At 52.8% G+C, this 18,126-nt stretch overlaps 1 pseudogene; it reads left to right on the forward strand.

The window, feature by feature from the left end:
* Window positions 1-15,762, forward strand: part of LOC135892054 (bromodomain-containing protein 4-like) — a 104,801-nt pseudogene extending 89,039 nt beyond the window's left edge.
* Window positions 15,763-18,126: the final 2,364 nt, after the last annotated feature.

Raw genomic sequence — 18,126 nt, forward strand, 5'->3', positions numbered from 1 at the left:
AGTGTATCTTAGCTCATATTTATATGGGTGCTGGAATATTCTTGGAGTCCCACTTCAAGGATCAATCCCTATAGTAATTAGTTCAGCTTCCCCTGAGTATGCAAGTGTCTGGGGGGTGGGGGGGCACCATTAGCCTCACTGCTTCATGTAGGTTTGGGCTCAATTTTTGAATGTGAAAGTGATTGTACAAGAGAGTTTGGCCTGGCTGAGAGCTGTAAGGACTGATGGCTTCTATCTGCAGATCAGGAACAGCCTGGGCACAGCAGGGCAAGCATCTCCCACCTGTGTCGCTGGGATGCAGAGGGGACTCCCTATGCGTGGGAAGGGAGCTCAGTCTCTGTGACCCATTCAGCCCTACACTTCTGACCACAAATGGCAGGCACAGATGTGGTGGTTTTGACAATACGGGAACCAGGAGCTGTAAAATGAGACTACCAACTCATTTCGTACATGCCACTGTGAACAGCTTTCAGATGGTAATATCACCTTCTTCAAGTAATGGTCCCTATTTGTGTTCCACTGAGGGGTTAAGCCATGCGCATCATGTGCCCCGAGTTGGAGAATTTGAAAGTAGTGTCTGTTGGTCCTTTCATGCGCCCTGGATCATCTTGTGCTTCATCCAAGGTGTTAAAGGGAGGGGCTGACCAACCGCATCTCCAGTTCTTCTCACTGCCGCATGGTTCAGGTCGGAACTTTCAATGTCCTCCTCTCTGGTGCATCTTTAATTAAGATAGTTGTACATAGTTTTACCCAGTTTTATGGTAGTTTATTACAGTTTTTATTGCAGTTTTAGCATTTAGTTAAGATAAGATTGGGGCTTGTTTTTTTCCTTCATCCAACACACCACCCAGTACCCGTGTGCAGGTACTGGACTATGCCCAGAATTCTGGGCTTCAAACTCTGCGCCTCCTGCACGTGCTTCTTCTCCATCAGTGATGAACCCAATACTGTCTCTACTGCTTGGGGGAAGCTCACATCACATCCAGGTGCAGTATTTGCCAATCCTTTCCCAGCCACACCAAAAAAGACCAGATCCTCCGCTTCCAAAAGCGCCACATGGAGCTTGCCATGAGGCCTCACTCGGATCCAGGCAGAGAAACTCCCCCTGTGTATCAGCCTGAATCAGCGAGGAACGCACACCTCCCATTACCACATCCAAAGCCAGTACCGGCAGAACCACCCCCACAAACCCTGTGGCGGGGTCTAACTGGGAGGTAAGGAAGCATACCCATACGCATGGTACTAAGTCTTCCTCAAAGCCAAAGAAAGTGGACGCTCCTTCCATGAGTTCGAGCCATGGGGATGGAACTCTCACTAAGTCCCATAGGCATGAGAAGAAGTCCCACAAGCAATGGAATCTGGTACTTCCAAGCACCTGTCCAACAGTACCATCATCACCAACCCTCCACAAGACATGGAATCCTCCTGTTCTGGGAAAGTCCATGCCACCGGCACTGATACGAGCCCAGGGAAAGGGTGCCTGTGACACCGGGGAGATCTGGAATTGTACCTGAACCCCAGGACATGTTCGCCTTGCCGGACCCAAAGTCACCCCAGCCAGCCAGCCCTTCCACCTTTAGAGAGAGGATTTCTTCACCTCAGGATATGTCCCCACTACAGGTCCTCTCACCATCTGCTCCGATGGTCTACACCCTTCCGCCGGTTCGGACGGTACCACCATTTGAACCAGTCTGCCTTCTCCTCCTCTGAAGAATCGGAACCAGGAGAGGAACCAGCTATGTCCTATCACCCCTACGTGTCTTCACAGAGACTGCTACATCCATGGCAGCATCCACCATTTCAACGGCCTCAGAGCCATTGGTACCGTGGGGGCCACCACAACCTTCCTCAGATCTGGCCTATTGGCTATACTGGGGACCTGGTCCCAATACCCTCTCCCCCCCCTCCCCCCCCCCTGGAACCAGCCTGGTCCACGGAACATTTTGCCTGCCTCCTGCTTAAAGGCTCCTTCGAGCAGACTCTCAGATCTGTTGGTAGAGGAGGAACACCTCCGTCTGGTCCCCGCGGTGCTGCAAGAATTGGTAAGTTTTCCCTCTTCGTCTCCAGGTGAAGCAGTGACTGCAGCATCCCCTTCGCCTCTGGATGACTTCAGGCAATTTCAAGGAACTGTTGCAGAGATTCTCAAGGGAACTCCAGTTTCCGCTGGAAGAAATCTAGGACCCCGGGACCAGCCACAATTGCACTTCCTATTACTGAAGCTATTCTGGAGCCTGCCAGGACCATGTGGCACACCCCTCCCACATGTATGGCTACCCCAGAGGGGCCAAAAAGCATTACGTTCTTGCTAAGGGGTCTGAGACACCCCCCCCCCCTTTTATTTTTTATTTTTTGCATTCTCCTCCAAACACCCTAGTTGTCCAGGCAACGACTGCAGAAGCCAAGCAACAGCACCTTCAATCTACGCCTGATGATAAGGAGGGCAAACATTTGGTCCTTTTGGGACGCAAGGTGTTTTCCTTAGCCAGCCTTCAATTCTGTATTGTGAACTCTCAGGCATTACTAGTCAAGTGCGACTTCCTGAATTACAGCAAGTTCCAGGAATTTACTGATAGCCTGCCACAACACGATTGGGCTCACTTTCAGACACTTATTGAGGAAGGGAAGCTGATAGCCAGAATAGCCCTCCAGTCGGGGGTAGATGCAGCAGATACCTCTTGCAGGGCCATGGCTACCGCCATAGTTATGCGTAGAATGTCTTGGCTCCATTCCTTTGGTTTCTTCTTCGAGTGCTTGCTCATGTGTATTCCACAGTAGGTGTGCGTGCTCGCCACGTGCACCGGTGCCGGAAGTTTTTCCCTCAGCAGTACCCGTAGGGGGAGCGCTGCTGCGACCCCTGGAGTGGCACCTCTATAGCGCACTATAAGGGGAGCTGTGTGCTCCCCCCACCCTCAGTTCCTTCTTGCCGCCAGTGACGGTGCATCGGAACTACTTGCTCCAGCTTTGCTGCAGCTCGTCCCAGAGCTCGTTTCGTCGTTGTTAGTACCTGTGTGTATTAGTTCAATAAAGTTTCCGCTTAGTTAGTTAGTGTTCGGGCCGGGGCATGCTCCGGGCCCCGGGGTTTAGATCGTGCGAGTCTTGCAGGTGTTCGATGCCTACAAGTGACCCGCACGCCGACTGTCTCCGCTGCTTGGGCGAATCTCACATCAGCGACCGCTGTAAAATCTGCAGCTCCTTTAAACCCAGAACTCAAAAAGAGAGAGACATTAGACTTCGGGCCCTTCTCATGGAGTCAGCACTGGCCCCAACCCTGGTGCACCGAGCAGAATCGGCACCGGGCACTTCGTCTTCGGTGCGCCGCCATCTCCCGGCACCTTCCGATGGCCGGCACCGCTCCCCGTCCAAGAAGCAGAGAGAGGCCCTGTCCTCTCAAAGGCGTTGAGAGAGAGCAAGGGGTGAGGCTAGACCCACGTCAGGCAGCCCCAGTTTCCGCTCCCCCCCCCCCCCGGGCTCTAGAGCTCCGACTCAGGTTGAGCGGAGCAGCCCGGTTGTGTCGACTCAGTTGCCGCCGCTGGGCTCTCGACAGTCGACAGCGACCCAATGCCAATCCCGGTCAGGGGATCGCTCTCGGGCCCGCTCGCCGCTCAGTGTCCTGTCAGGACAGTCTCCAGCCTCCACTTTCGTCGCCCAACAGGTTGTCTGGTTGGGTGCCGTCTGAGCGAAGTTCCAGGCACTGCTCCACGCCGAGTACAGAGTATCGGCAGGACGGGCAGACGCCGTAGACGCTCCTATTCTCGGAGGAGCTACCGAAGCCGCTCCCGGCATGGGCGTCGTCGTCGGTCTCGCTCCAGCTCTCTCACATCGAGGCACCGTGCCCACGGCTCCTGGCAGGGATCGCCAGCTCCGCGTCGTCGCAGATCCAGGCGTCAAAGCGTCTCGAGGAGTAGCAGCTCGAGGCGGCACCGTTTGTCGACATCGGAGTCCCGGTCCCATGGCAGACGTTGCTCTCGGTATCACCGCTCGTACCGCTCCCACGGCACCGATAGGTCGTTGGTAACCCTGACCTCGGCCTACAGGCAGCGCCCTACGACTCAGCCGGGCCAACCTGACTAGCTGGTGCCGCTGGTGCCGCACCACAGTCAATGGCAAGGGCCCCTGTGGCAAGGCCAGTGGTGCCAGTGGACCCCTGGGCCCCTGTGCACGCCCAGCAAGGCCCTCAGTCAATAGCCGGGGCATCGGAGGCCCCTTCAGCCGCACTATCCAGACCCCCGAGGGATAGATTGGTGGATCATGGATCCTCCGCACCGCACGAGGAGTCCAACCAAGGGGTGGATCCCGTGGCACCGGCCGACGTGCAGAGCCCCGTACCGGCCCCCTCCCCTGCACCAGATGACAAAATTGCAGCCCCACCCCCCTCCGCACCGCAGGAGGACTTCAGGGCTCATCAGGAGCTACTAAAGCAAGTTGCATCCTGTCTCCAACTCCAAGCTGAGGAGATGGAGGGACCCTCAGACTCACTGTTTAACGTGCTCTCATCCTCGGTACCAGGCAGAGTGGCCCTCCTGCTGCACGAAGGGGTGACTAATATCTCCAATGCCCTCTGGCCAACGCTGGCCTCCCTCGTCCCAATATCGAAAAAGGCAGAGCGCAAATACTTCGTGCCCACGAAAGGGCACGAATACCTTTATACCCACCCGGCCCCCAACTCCCTAGTGGTGGAGTCCGTAAATCATAGGGAAAGACGGGGTCAACCAGGACCCACACCCAAAAATAAAGACGCTAAAAGACTTGACTCGTTTGGGAGGACGCTTTATTCGTTGGCCAGCTTCCAGCTTCGGGTGGCCAACCACCAGGCCCTCCTCAGTTGATACGAGTTTAACTTGTGGGGGTCACGGCCGAAATCCGAGCCCTCCCTTCCAGAGCGCGAACGGAAGGATTTTAAGGCACTGGTGGAGGAGGGCGCTGCCGCCGCGAAGGCTGCTCTGCAGGCGGCGTCGGGTGCAGCTGACACGGCTGCTCGGTCCATGGCCTCGGCCGTGTCCATGCGCAGGGCATCGTGGCTACTGCTGTCTGGGCTCTCCGCGGAGGCTCTTCGCAGAACAAACATACGTGAGGCTCTATGACATGAAGGACTCACGTACTACCCTTCAAACCCTTGGGCTCTACGTCCCACCCCAGGACAAGCCTAAGACGCAAGCCTCCGTCCCTGCGCCCCAGCCGAGATACAAGCCCGCCTACAAGAGATCCAAGACCCAAAAGAGGCGACCTCAGAGGCAGTCTCGCTCTGCCCCGCAGCTTCGGCCCTCCAGGGGCAAGCAGCAGGGCAAGAGGCGGTTTTGACTGGTTGCAGGAGGGTACCCCGGTGACCCCCGAGAGGACCCTCCTACCAATAAAGTTTGCCTTCAGCAACCGCTTGTGTGCATTCCTTATGGAATGGTCCCGAATAACATCGGACCGATGGGTCCGCAACACCATTTCCCAGGGTTACACGCCCTCCCACCCCCCTCCCTCGGACGGCAAGGGGGATCCGTCGCATTTACCCCACTACAGCAGGAAGTGGATCGGCTCCTCAGCTTGGGAGCTGTGGAGAAGGTTCCGGGGGAGTTCCGGAGGAAAGGGTTTTACTCCCGTTACTTCCTGATCCCCAAGGCGAAAGGGGGGCTCAGGCCCATCCTGGATCTGCGAGACCTCAATCAGTTCATGGCAAAATGCCAGTTCCGCATCGTGTCTCTGGCATGTATCATACCCACTCTGGACCCTGGCGATTGGTATGCGGCCCTGGATCTTCAGGACGCATACTTCCATATCCATATATTCGAGGGGCACAGACGCTTCCTCCATTTCCTAGTGGGACAGGACCACTACCAATTTACGGTCCTCCCGTTTGGCCTGTCCACCGCGCCCAGGGTATTCACAAAGTGTATGGCGGTAGTGGCGGCCTACCTCAGTCGCCGAGGGGTACAGATATTCCCCTATTCGACGACTGGCTGCTCAAGGGCAGCTTTCAGTCCTAGGTACAGAACCACGTGGACCTGCTCTTGGCTACGTGTGCCAACCTAGGCCTCCTAATAAACGAGGCCAAGTCAACATTGGTTCCGGTGCAGCGCATAGAATTCATAGGCACTCTCCTGGATGCCTCCAAGGCCACAGCCTCCCTTCCCCTGGACAGGTTCCAGACCCTGAAGGGACTTATAGCCTCAGTCACGGAGTTCCCCGTCACCACAGCCAGGGCATGCCTGCAGCTCCTGGGCCACATGGCGGCGTGCACGTACGTAGTCCGCCACGCCAGGCTTCGGATGAGGCTACTCCAACTCTGGTTGGCCTCAGAGTTCTCCCAGGCCTGGGACAAACTGGACAAGATCCTCTCGGTATTGACAGAACCGCCGTTGCCACAGGTTCTGTTCCAGAGGGGGCGTGGGGAGGAACGCGATCTCAGATGCCTTTCTCCTGTCATGGTCGGGTCAACTCCTTTACGCCTTTCCCCTGTTTCCCCTCATTGGCAAGGTACTGGAGAAAGTGAAAACGGACAAGGCGCGCGTCCTCCTGATCGCCCCAGCTGGGTCCCAGCAACATTGGTACAGGACCCTCCTGGGCTTGCTCGTGGCCCCTCCGCGGCCGTTGCCGCTCCGCCCGGACCTACTCGACCAGGGCCGCTGCCTCCACCCCAATCTGGCCACCCTCCATTTGACAGCGTGGCTGATCATTGGCTAGATGCGGAGGAGAGAAGGTGTTCGGAAGGGGTCAGGCGTGTCCTCCTCGAAAGTAGAAAGCCATCTACGCGCCGAGCCTACCTGACGAAGTGGTCCAGGTTCTCCAGGTGGGCGGGCGAGCAGGGTACTTCCCCAATGTCTGCCCCGCTCCAACTTATCCTTGAGTACCTTCTTCACCTTAGAACTCAAGGCCTCGCCCCTTCCTCCGTCAGGGTGCACCTGGCGGCTATTTCGGCGTTCCATCTGCCGGTCCAGGGCTGCTCCGTTTTCTCCCATGCCATGACTGGGCGTTTCCTCAAAGGGCTAGATCGGTCCTTTCCTTATGCTAGAACCCCTGTCCCTCAGTGGGATCTAAATTTAGTGTTATCCCGCCTCACGGGGCCCCCGTTCGAACCCCTGGCCACATGCTCATGGTCTCACCTTTCATGGAAGGTGGCCTTCCTCGGGGCCATCACGTCAGCCTGGCGGGTCTCGGAGCTTGGGGCCCTGACCTGCGACCCCCCCTTACACAGTCTTTCACAAGGACAAGATTCAGCTCCGCCCACACCCGGCATTCCTCCCTAAGGTAGTCTCCGCTTTTCCCATGGGCCAGGACATCTTCCTGCCTATCCTCTGCCCCAAACCTCATGCCTCTAACGAGGAACGTCGCCTCCATACGCTCGATGTGCACAGAGTCTGGATCAGACTAGCTCTTCGCAACGCTTTGTTGCTTCAGTCGAGCGCATGAGGGGTCAACTGATCTCCATCCAGAGGCTTTCCCGGTGGATTACATCATGCATCCACACATGCTACGACCTAGCAGGGGTTCCCGCACCACCTATCGTAAGGGCTCACTCGACAAGGGTTCAGGCCTCGGCGGCGGCCTTTGTAGCCCATGTCCCTATCCAGGACATCAGTAGAGGCGCTACCTGGTCCTCAGTACACACGTTCACATCGCACTATGCGATCGTCTCCCACACCAGGGATGACGCTGTTTTCGGTAGAGCTGTGCTTCAGCCAGGGAATCTGAACTCCTACCCACCTCCATCAGACATAGCTTGCAATCAGCTACTGTGGAATACACATGAGCAAGCACTTGAAGAAGAAAGGACAGTTACCTGTTCCGTAACTGGCATTCTTCGCGATGTGTTGCTCATGTCTATTCCACATCCCGCCCTCCTTCCCCTCTGTTGGAGTTGGTCCGGCAAGAAGGAACTGAGGGTGGGGGGAGCACGCGGCTCCCCTTATAGCGCGCTATAGAGGCGCCACTCCAGGGGTCGCAGCAGCGCTCCCCCTACGGGTACTTCTGAGGGAAAAACTTTCGGCACCGGTGCACGTGGCGAGCACGCACACCTACTGTGGAATAGACATGAGCAACACATCTCGAACGCCAGTTACGGAACAGGTAACTGTCCTTTCCCGAGGGAGGTACAGAACACTGTTGAAGACCTCGCTTTTGGTGAATCCCATCCTTTTAACCAAAAGACAGATAAATCGCTGCATTCCCTCAAGGACTCCAGAGCCACCCTTCGCTCACTGGGCATCTATGCTCCTGCCCCCAAGCTCAAATTCCACCAGTGCTATAGGTCCCCACAATTTTGCCTTCAAAGACCCCCTGGGCCTCCAAGGAAGCATCAAAAGACTCAGCTATCTCGCCCCCTCCTGGGCCTCCTTTGCATGCTTCAACATCACAGCTACAACCTCCAACCAAGAAGTATTTCTGAGGCGAGCCCCAGAGCTGCCAACAACTATGCCTGCAACCTCACAACCACACTCCCCCCCGTTGGGGGTCATTTAGCACTCTTTTCCCACAGTTGGAGTGTGATGATAATAGACAAATGGGTGTTGAACATCATCCACCAGGGCTATGTGATCGAGTTCATCGAATTACCTCCTCCGAGACCCCCCTCCCTGTCCCTCTTCAGGACCGCCCTCACAACAGCATTCTCACCCAAATGGTGAACTCCTTATTACAACAGGGAGCAGTAGAACACACACACACAGAATACCAGGGAACAGGGTTTTACTCAACTTACTTCTTGATACCCAAGAAGAAAGGCAGGTGGAGACCAATCCTCAATCTCCGACATCTGTTGGTACATTCACAAGCTCAAGTTTTATATGGTCATGCTGGCAGCGATTATCCTATCCATAGAAAAGGGCATGTGGGTTTACGGTTCTCGATATGAAAGTTGCTTATTTTCACATTGATATCTATCCGTCCCACAGACATTTCCTGAGATTCATAGTGGGCACCCACTATTTCCAGTACAGGGTGCTCCCCTTCAGAATAGCCACCACTCCGAGTCTTCGCCAAAGTTTTTTCCATCTTTGCGGTCTATGTCAGACATTAGATTGGCTTCTAATTGCACGATCCAGGCAAGAAGCAACCTCCATGTTGCTCAACTTCCTTTCATCCCTTGTGTAATCAGGCGTGGACTCACCCCTGCGGCGCCTCCTACTGATCGTCTCAGGAATTAGCTCACCAGCATCCGGATCGCCCTCTGCAGGCCTGGTGTCCCACCTGTTGTTGGCCCCCGTATCCCTCCCGGACCCCAGTGCCCTTAGCTTGGGTGCTGCCCCCCTGGCAGTACCCCAGTCTCTTTCTCTGGGTCTCCCCACCCCCTATCCCAATGTCGCCTCAGTCATGGCTACTGCCAGTCACCATCTAGCCCCCGCGCCCTGGAGCAGACCGCAGTCTATCAGCCAACCATCACAGGCAACAAAGGGTTTGGACTGTCTGCCTTTACCCACCCTCAGGTTGCCCCTCTGCAACCCCAATACCTATATGGGCCTAGGACCAGGCCCTGCAGCCTGGGGAGTTGCTGGCCTAGAGCTTCCCAGCCCCCAAGGCCTTTCCCCAGCCCTGCCTCACTCTAGGTCCCCGGGTGAGCTCCCTGCAGCCAGGCCTGTCTCTCTCTGCAGTCAGAGGGAGACTCTTCAGCTCTGGCTACCCTGGCCTTCTTATAAGGCCGAGTGGCTCAGTTTGGGGCGTGGCCCCAGCTGCAGCCACTTCCCCAATCAGCCGGGGTTTTGCTCCTTTACACAGCCCCAGCCCTCTGCAGGGCTTTTCCAACCCCTTCAGGGCTGGAGCGGGTGTTCACCCCGCTACACCTTGGAGTCCACATCAATGTCGAGAAATCCAATCCTAGACCCCACACAGTCTCTGGACTTCACAGGAGCTATCATCAGTTCGGACACAGTACGGGCCTACTTACTGAAAGACAGGTTCTAGACAGTTAGTGACGCCATAACTCACATCATGAGCAATCATTATGTACCAGCCAGGACTTGCCTGTCCCTCCTGGGCCACGTGGCTTTTGTGTACATGTGTGATCCATTTGCACAACTCCACCTTTGCTGCCTTGAGACGTGGCTCCAGTACGTTTACTCACCAAATCATCACTCCCTGGATTTCATGCTGTCATCCCTCCGATGGTGGTCAGAGCCACGTCATATATGCGTGCAGGTTCCCTTCCTTCCCTCCTACCAGACAAGATGATCATCACCAATGCATCCCCGATAGGCTGAAGAGCCCACATGGATGAGCACAGGCCACATGGTCTCCCCGAGAATCCAGGATGTACATAAATATCCTGGAACTCTGAGCTGTAAGAAAGGCATGCCAATCCTTTCTTCTGTTTATTCACTCCCATCATGGTCTCCTCATGTCAGACAACACTACTGCCGTTTCCTATATCAACAAACAGGAACATGATGGGCCGCTCTATGCACAATCTCTGCAATTGGTTCATCAATCACCAGATTCTCTTGTCTGCAGGCTGTCATCCAGGGACACAGAATGTAGTCTCGGACTCGATCAGCAGACGTTTTGCAATTCCCACGAGAGGGAACTTCACAATTCAGTAGTACACAATTCAGTAGTACACAGCATCTTCACCTGATGGAGGACCCTGACCAGAGACCTATTCACATCACAAACTAACAGCAAATGTACCACATACTGCTCCAGAGGAGGCCTCGGTCACCACTCTCCGGGTGATGCTCTCCTGCTCCCTTGGTCAGACCAAATCAACTACGCCTTCCCTCCTGCCTCAGGTACTGCACAAGATCTAACAAGACAGCGCAATGGTCATTTTGATCGCACCCTGTTGGCCCAAGCAATTCCAGTTTCCCAATCTCCTCCACATGTCATTCTGCCCACCAATTCCCCTCCACAACTTCCCCGATCTCCTGACCCAGTACAACAGCGAGATCAGGCATCCCAATCCACATGCGCTCCACCCCAGAACATGGTATTTGGATGGCCATTTGCTTTAGCCTCCACGTGCTCTCCTGCTGTGCAAGACATCCTCTCCAGCAGCAGGAAGGACTCCACTAGGCAATGTCACCGAGCCAAATGGAAACGTTTCTCATCTTGGGTCTAACAAAAAGTACTTCTGCCTGAACTGATGGGGATCCCCCTGATCCTGGATTATGTTCTGTCCTTGAAGTCATCAGGTTTTGTCTCAACTCTTTGAGAGTCCACCTGGTGCAGTGATTAGCGCGTTCTACTGTCCAGTGGAAGGTTGCACTGTCTTTACACAACCACTAGGTTTTGGAAAGGCCTCATCACAACCTCTCCCATCCAAACGATCACACCCCAATGGTTACCTGAATCTAGTTCTCTCCATGCTAACGAAACCACACTTTGAACTGTTACCATCGTGCTCTGTCCCTCCTTTCCATGAAAGTTGCTTTCCTTGTTGCTATCACTTCAGCGAGAAGGGTTGGTGAACTTGAAGCTATGATAGAGGACCCGCCTTTTATAGTGTTAGAGAAGGATCATTTCCCTACATCTACACCCCAGCTTTTTACCAAACGTGGTCTCCCAGTTTCACATCAATCAATCTATTCACTTACCTATTTTCTTCCTGAAACCACACACATCTGCAGAGGAACATCAACTCCATTCCCTCAATGTCTGACCAGCTCTGGCCTGTTGCTTGCAGAGAACAAAACCAATCAGGAACTCCCCTAGGCTGTATATGTTGCAGTAGCAGAAAGACTCAGGGGGCGAGCCATCTCCACCTAGAGGATCTCTAAATGGATTTCGGGTTGCATTTCACTCTGCTACCAACTGTCAGGCCTACCTATCCCCACAGGGGTGCAGGCTAACTCCACGAGAGCTCAGGCTTTGACCATGGACTCCCTTCAGTTAGGGACAATGTAGAGTGGCCACGGGGAGTTCTTACACACCTTTGCAGCACACTGTCTTAGTGCAGGACTCAGTGGCAGATGCCTCCTTTGGATGGCAGTTCTCCACACAACCATTCCTTCCCCATCCTTGCACCCTCTTCCGACTTAGGTACTGCTTGTTAATCACCACCAGTGGAATAGTAGGGATCATCACTCGAAGAAGAGGTGGTTACTTGCATGTAATTGGAGGTTCTTTGAGATGCGTGGTCCCTATGTGTATTCCACTTCCTACCCTCCTTCCTCTCTGCTACGCATCTGTCTGATTCGTGTTGGAGAAGGAACTGGCGACACGGTCCAGTTCGACTCACCCTTTGTCACCTCGGCTGGAAGCGCAAGGTGAACCAGGGCGCATGCATGGACCAATGCACACTACTTTCAAAAGCTCTGATTGCAGGCGCATGGTTCGCGTGCGTAACCCCTCAGTGGAATACAAATATGGACCACACATCTCGAAGAACCTCCAGTTATAGGTAAGTAACCTCCTCTTTCAGTAACTATCAGTCTGTGCTGTATTGAAACAGGTCACAAGTGCTGAAGGTTCCCTTCAGCAAATGATTTTGGGGGAGTTCTGTGGCCTCTTACTGTGACTCTCTGAACTTAACCATAATGCCTAGCACTAAGGTTCATGCCAGACTCATCATGCTTCTGTGTGCTGTTAACATTAGCTGGGAGGCTTTGTCTGCTAGCTATGGCCCAGTTCAACACTAATGCTGCCTTCTTGACTTCACAGGATCTGAAAATAAAGAACATGGGCTCGTGGGCAAGCTTGGTCCAGAAACCCCTCACGACTCCATCCTCCACAGCAAAGTCCTCCAGCGATAGCTTTGAGCATTTCAAGAGGGCAGCGCGGGAGAAGGAGGAGCGGGAGAAGGCACTCAAAGCTCAGGCAGAACAGGTGGAAAAGGAGAAGGAGCGGCTGAGGCGGGAGCAGGAAAGGATGAGGTGAGAGGCCTGCACATCTGTATTTCATTGCTCCTAAAGCTTGTCTCCCCAGGGTACCGAGGTGCTGTGAATGGGGTTATGTCCCCATTGGGGACAGTCACTTCTGCTTTTTGCTTCACTTGTCAGCTTGGTGCCTTGGAGCCACTGCTGATTCTTTGGGGAAAGACAGGTTTTTCAGCATGATCAACCAGAAGACAGTGAGGGTAAAGCTGTCTCCACTGCCCTTTTGAGGGGTATCCCAGACATGGCCCTGTTGTCCAGGCCACCTTTTCTCTAGCTCCCTTGGGTTGTACCTGGGCTCTGTTAGCCTAGACGCGTGGCAGCACTTACATGCTGCAGTGCAGGAACTCTGAACATAATCAGTGTGTGTAATATAGCCACCGCTTCCATGGTGGGCTCACGAGGAGGTGGGCTCCTTGCCCACGCAGGAGCCAGTGCAAGTTGTAGAGTTCCAACATCATACTCTGTTCACAGTTCATACCACTGAGGTATCTGGGTGTGCCAGCTGGATAACAGCTGCGGTTTCCTCCTTCTCAAGCTGACTAACTGTACTGTTAAGCAAGAAGCAACATGAGCAAGAATCTCTTGATGCGCTAAGCACTTCCCATTCCACAGTGTGGGTGTCGCGAAATGGGTGGCTTGACTATGCAACAAACTCCACAGGGAGAAACCCCTTAGCTGCCCATTCTCCAACTGGGATCCCCAGGGAGCACTTGCTGGGGGAGATGGCTGGACACATGGTGCTGGCTGCTCTTCCTCGTTTCCAGTTGCTACCTGGCATTAAAAATGTAATACATTGAGTCCTTTCCTGAGAGACTTCACTATGTCAGTGATTGCTGGAGTTCCCACAGGAAGGTTATAGGATCACAGAGGGGAGGCATCCATGAGACACGCTAAGGTGCCACAAGTACTCCTGTTCTTTTTGCTGATACAGACTAACATGGCTGCTACTCTGAAATCTAAGATACGGGTCACACTAGGAACAAGTTTGAAACAGCCAAATCTGAGACCTCCCTTTCCACTCTAGAATGGTGTTTCCTCAAATAGTCCTTCATCACAGCAATGATGAACCAGCCCATGGGTGGAAGAAGGACCCAGCAGTACCCCCATAGAGCTGTTTAAGAAACTTCTATGCCTTATGGGTTTGCACAAAGCGCCCCACCATTCTAATGACACTTTTGGGTCTTGGCAGGAGTCGTGATGATGAGGATGCCCTGGAGCAAGCTCGCAGAGTTCAGGAAGAAGTCCGAAGATGCCAGGAGCAGCAGCAGCAGCAGGTGTCAGCTGCAGCCTCTGCGCTCCAAGCACAGAGCTCTCAGCCACAGTCCTCTCAGTCTATGCTGGATCAGCAGAGAGAGATGGCCAGAAAACGGGAGCAGGAGCGAAGGCGCAGAGAGGCGGTGAGTGGGGGGGGGAGAGATATTGGGCACTCTGATGGGGGGCAATTTGAGGCAGATGTTCAGGCAGTGAGCTGAGTGACAGAGCATCACTCTGCAGTTTAATTGATAGTCCTAGAGCACGCTGGGTTTATCGGCCAGGGGTTACAAGCAGGCCAGAGTGCTTTTGCTGGGATGCTGATCCCTTGGTGAACTGAGTGAAGACTCCCAACTTGAACAGATTGGCAGACAACTGTGCCAGGAGACTTAGGTCCACTTTTATAGGGCAAAAATACTAGATTATACCAGTAAAAAGTTTAGGTAGCCCAGCAAAATCCCTGGCCCCTAATGCCACCCATTGAGTCAAGTGCAGCATCCCTGCAATGTGCTCCTGTGAGCATCAATCCTGCAGCCTTTGTAATTCTCCTATCTCCTCTCCCCCTTCAGATGGCAGCTACTATCGACATGAATTTCCAGAGCGATTTGTTGGCAATATTCGAAGAGAATCTTTTCTAATAGCGCCTGGTTTTCTTCTCCTGACTCTTTAATTTCCCGGCGAATCTTTGACTCTCCATAGTGTTAATGGCGGCTGGGAGGGGGAGCATTCCTGCAGCCCTTCTGCATGTCTGACCATTGCAGATCTTTCAGTCGAGGCCTCCGAAGGATCAGCAGAGTCTGCCTTACAGTTTGACTTTTGCCCCCCCTCACACACTGAAGAAAGACCGACCAAGACAAGCCAACTACGTACTAGGTTTGATTGGACATGCAGCTGCTGGGAAGGGTGCCCTGATCACTCGACATTCTCTATGCCAAACGTATTCACAGTATATCCAGGACTTCATGTTCTTCACACCTTTTCTATCCATAAAGGTTCTAAGTTACAGAATGTCTATGAATAAACAGTGCTGTGTCATGACAGCAAGAGATGCTCTTCACTGAGAGGCTGCCTATGGGAGTATCCTGGCAAGAATGGGAGACCTGGGGTCCAGCTGGGAAAATACACAAGCTGTGTCTGGTCCTTTCATCACTGGCTTTGCCTTTAACTTAACTTCCCACAAGCCTTTAGCTGGGAGCCATTCTCTGTAAGTGTTCGCTTGTGAAAAAGGGAATAGTACAGTGGAGGTGTCAAGTGTAACTGGCCATTTGAGTGAGGTTTTTGTTTTAGCATTGTGTGGAGGTCCGGGAATTGGAGCTAGACTACCAACCAAAGTCAGTTTCTTTCAGTCTGTTTTTTTCCTCCAGGCAGTTTGTTACTGCTCAGCTCTTGACTGGGTATTAATTGTCTCTTTGTTATAGAGTGGAGTGGAGAAACCAGTAACACCAGGGGAAGCTACCACCCTGTCACTAGTGTTTGACTGTGGCTGTATTGTATAGTGACTATCGTTGGCATATATTTGTTTGAGGGTTTTGGTGAGCCACCAAACTCGGTGTAAAAACACTGCTTATATTTTGCTCAGTTTCAAACTTTTAGTCTATATTTTTAACTGTAAAACCAGAAAGCTGCATTTTGGGTTTTTTTAAATGTCATAAAATATGATTAAAAAAAAAAAAGTTTTTATACCTAAAAGAAGTGGCTGAGAGGAGGGCAAGTGGAGGCGGCAGTTTTGGAAAGGCTCCTTCCACCACCTATCAAATCTCACTCACTAGCAGCGGGCGCTTTCCCATGCGCCTTCAGTGTGTGTGCTTTTAATTTTATTCTATGAACTGTTAAAACGTTATGTGCCATAAATACCCACTATACAGTACAATACTGGTGTGTCAGTATGGGGTGAGCGCTGGAGTAATTGATTGGTTTTACTTAAATACAGTGAATATGCATTTGGTCTGTACTGATCATGGAATAAACTCATCTCTTTTTTTTTAAAAGATGGTGTCGTACTGACATTTCTTTGAATCCTATTTGTGATTAAGTTGTTTAAAGGGGTGAGGATTGTTGAGGAAAGGTTGTCCCTATCTCCTGACTGTGCTCTAGGGGAAAGGAAGGAGTTCTCACGCTCCTGTCCCCATCCTGGGGGGAAGCTTGTCCTAGGTAGCCAGTGTGCATTTTCCCTCCTAAACGAGGGCTAGGAGAGCTGCCATGCTAAAGCAACACAATCCTGGACAAGGTGTAGTGAGGCTGAACTTGTGTGAAGGCTTCATCCTGCTGTTGGCCCCCCTCTCTCACCCAGAGGGCGCATCAGGACCCCAAGCACTGACACCCACAGCGTCTCAGACAACCAGCGCAGTCCCTTCCCAGTTTCTGAGATTGTGATGCAGACGTAGCTGACACTATGTAAAGCAAGCACAAGAGCCTGCCTAACTCCAGAGGTGACGTTTGTCCCACTGAGCAAGAGCTGGGATTCTCCAAGCCTTGGCCAAGCTATTCATTTTGAGAGCTGATGGCTTCCATTGATACTTGCTTTCTGAGGTTTGAATGTGGGGGTTGGATGATGGGGTGGGAGGGCCTTCTCTTCACATTCCAGACCTAGTTCAGTGTGAGAACTGGGTGCAGCTATCCCTGGGAAGATCCAGTCAGGACAGGGGACAGATTCGTCGGCACTAGTATGGATAAACTCCACTTTGCTATTGTCTCAGTGACCAAGCAAGCGTTGAAATAGCAGCCTCAGGTGGTAGGGTTTGACTGTCTGCCATAAGCTGACTTCAGTGTTTTCTAAGCTACTTTCTTGTCATCCCTTAGAGCTCTCTGCTGCCAGTGGGGAGGGGAATAAGTTTAAAAGAAATCAGCCTGTTAAGTTTCTCTTAGCTAACATGATCGACCTAGTGATGTGTGAGCCAGCTGAGGCTGGGGTAGTGGGGAGGCTGCAAGAAAGTCTAGAAATCCATCCCATAAACCTGCCCAAGTCCATCCCCTACCCCCCACTCTAATGAAACAACACTCAGTCAAACCTGACAGGCTCCTCCCGATCGAAACTTGTACTGAGCAAGAGAATGGTCAGGACATTCAAGTCCCTCATCTCTGTAGCTCTTAATCTCTGGCCTCCCCACTGTGCTATCCATAGTCACAGGCAAGACCAGAGAAGCAGAGTGCAGGATTTGTCTGGTGATGGCATGAGGAATAGTTCTTGATTCTATCTAATTATCATAGGGAGCTTATTAACTGCATCAGGTGAGGATCTGTCTGTGCTTGGGAATGTAGAGCCCCACTTTTCTGTTGGCTATTTGAGGAAATCATCCCAGTGAACTGCCTGTCTCATTAGAGCCCCTTGGTGTGTCTACTGGAAAAGTCCTGATTTCCTTTGTCTGGGAGAACCTGCACCAGGGAACTTCATTAGCAGCTGATCCTGCTGCTGTTGCAAAGAGAAACCCAAGAGAGCAGCATCCCTGTTCTCCTTGCTTGGCAGAGCCCAGGCCAGACCAGGGACTGGCTGCAGCTTAGCCTCCGAGCTCAGTGGGTTTGTTTAGATGAGATGTGCCAGTGTGGATCAACAAGTGGTGGCTGCCCTTAACTTTAAAATACAACTGCAATCTGAAAGGTCCCAGTATCCTGTGCTCATGCTAGTGGCCTGGCCAAGATCATTGCATGCTGGGACTTGTAGTATTCTTGTGAGCCAAGGCCCCCCACCCATGATGATAATGGACACAACTGGCATCATTTTATGCAAATTAGGAGCCACCCTTATGTTGCTGGCAAATGGTTGATGGGGCCTCAGGTTGGGCAAAGTGTGGGCAGGCTCTCTTGGCTTGGGCAGATTCTCTGTGCTGTGCCAAGCAGGGGAATAGGGGATATGCTTGATTTTACTCTGATCGCCAAGAATTGGCAGGAGCAAAACCTCATGGCACTGTAGGGCATGGAAGAGAGGTAGGGAACGTGCCATTCCCATGTCCCGAGGGCTAGTAACAGTCACTTCTTACAGTCCTTTCCCAAGGCTTCAGCTGCATCCTCTGCAGAACAGGCCTGTGTCACAGTCTGTAAATTGCCTCTGGATTTCAATCTTTTTTTGGTTGTGCATAGTGGGGGAAAT

This window comes from Emys orbicularis, chromosome 19 (assembly GCF_028017835.1).
Source record: "Emys orbicularis isolate rEmyOrb1 chromosome 19, rEmyOrb1.hap1, whole genome shotgun sequence".
Classification (NCBI taxonomy): domain Eukaryota; kingdom Metazoa; phylum Chordata; order Testudines; family Emydidae; genus Emys; species Emys orbicularis.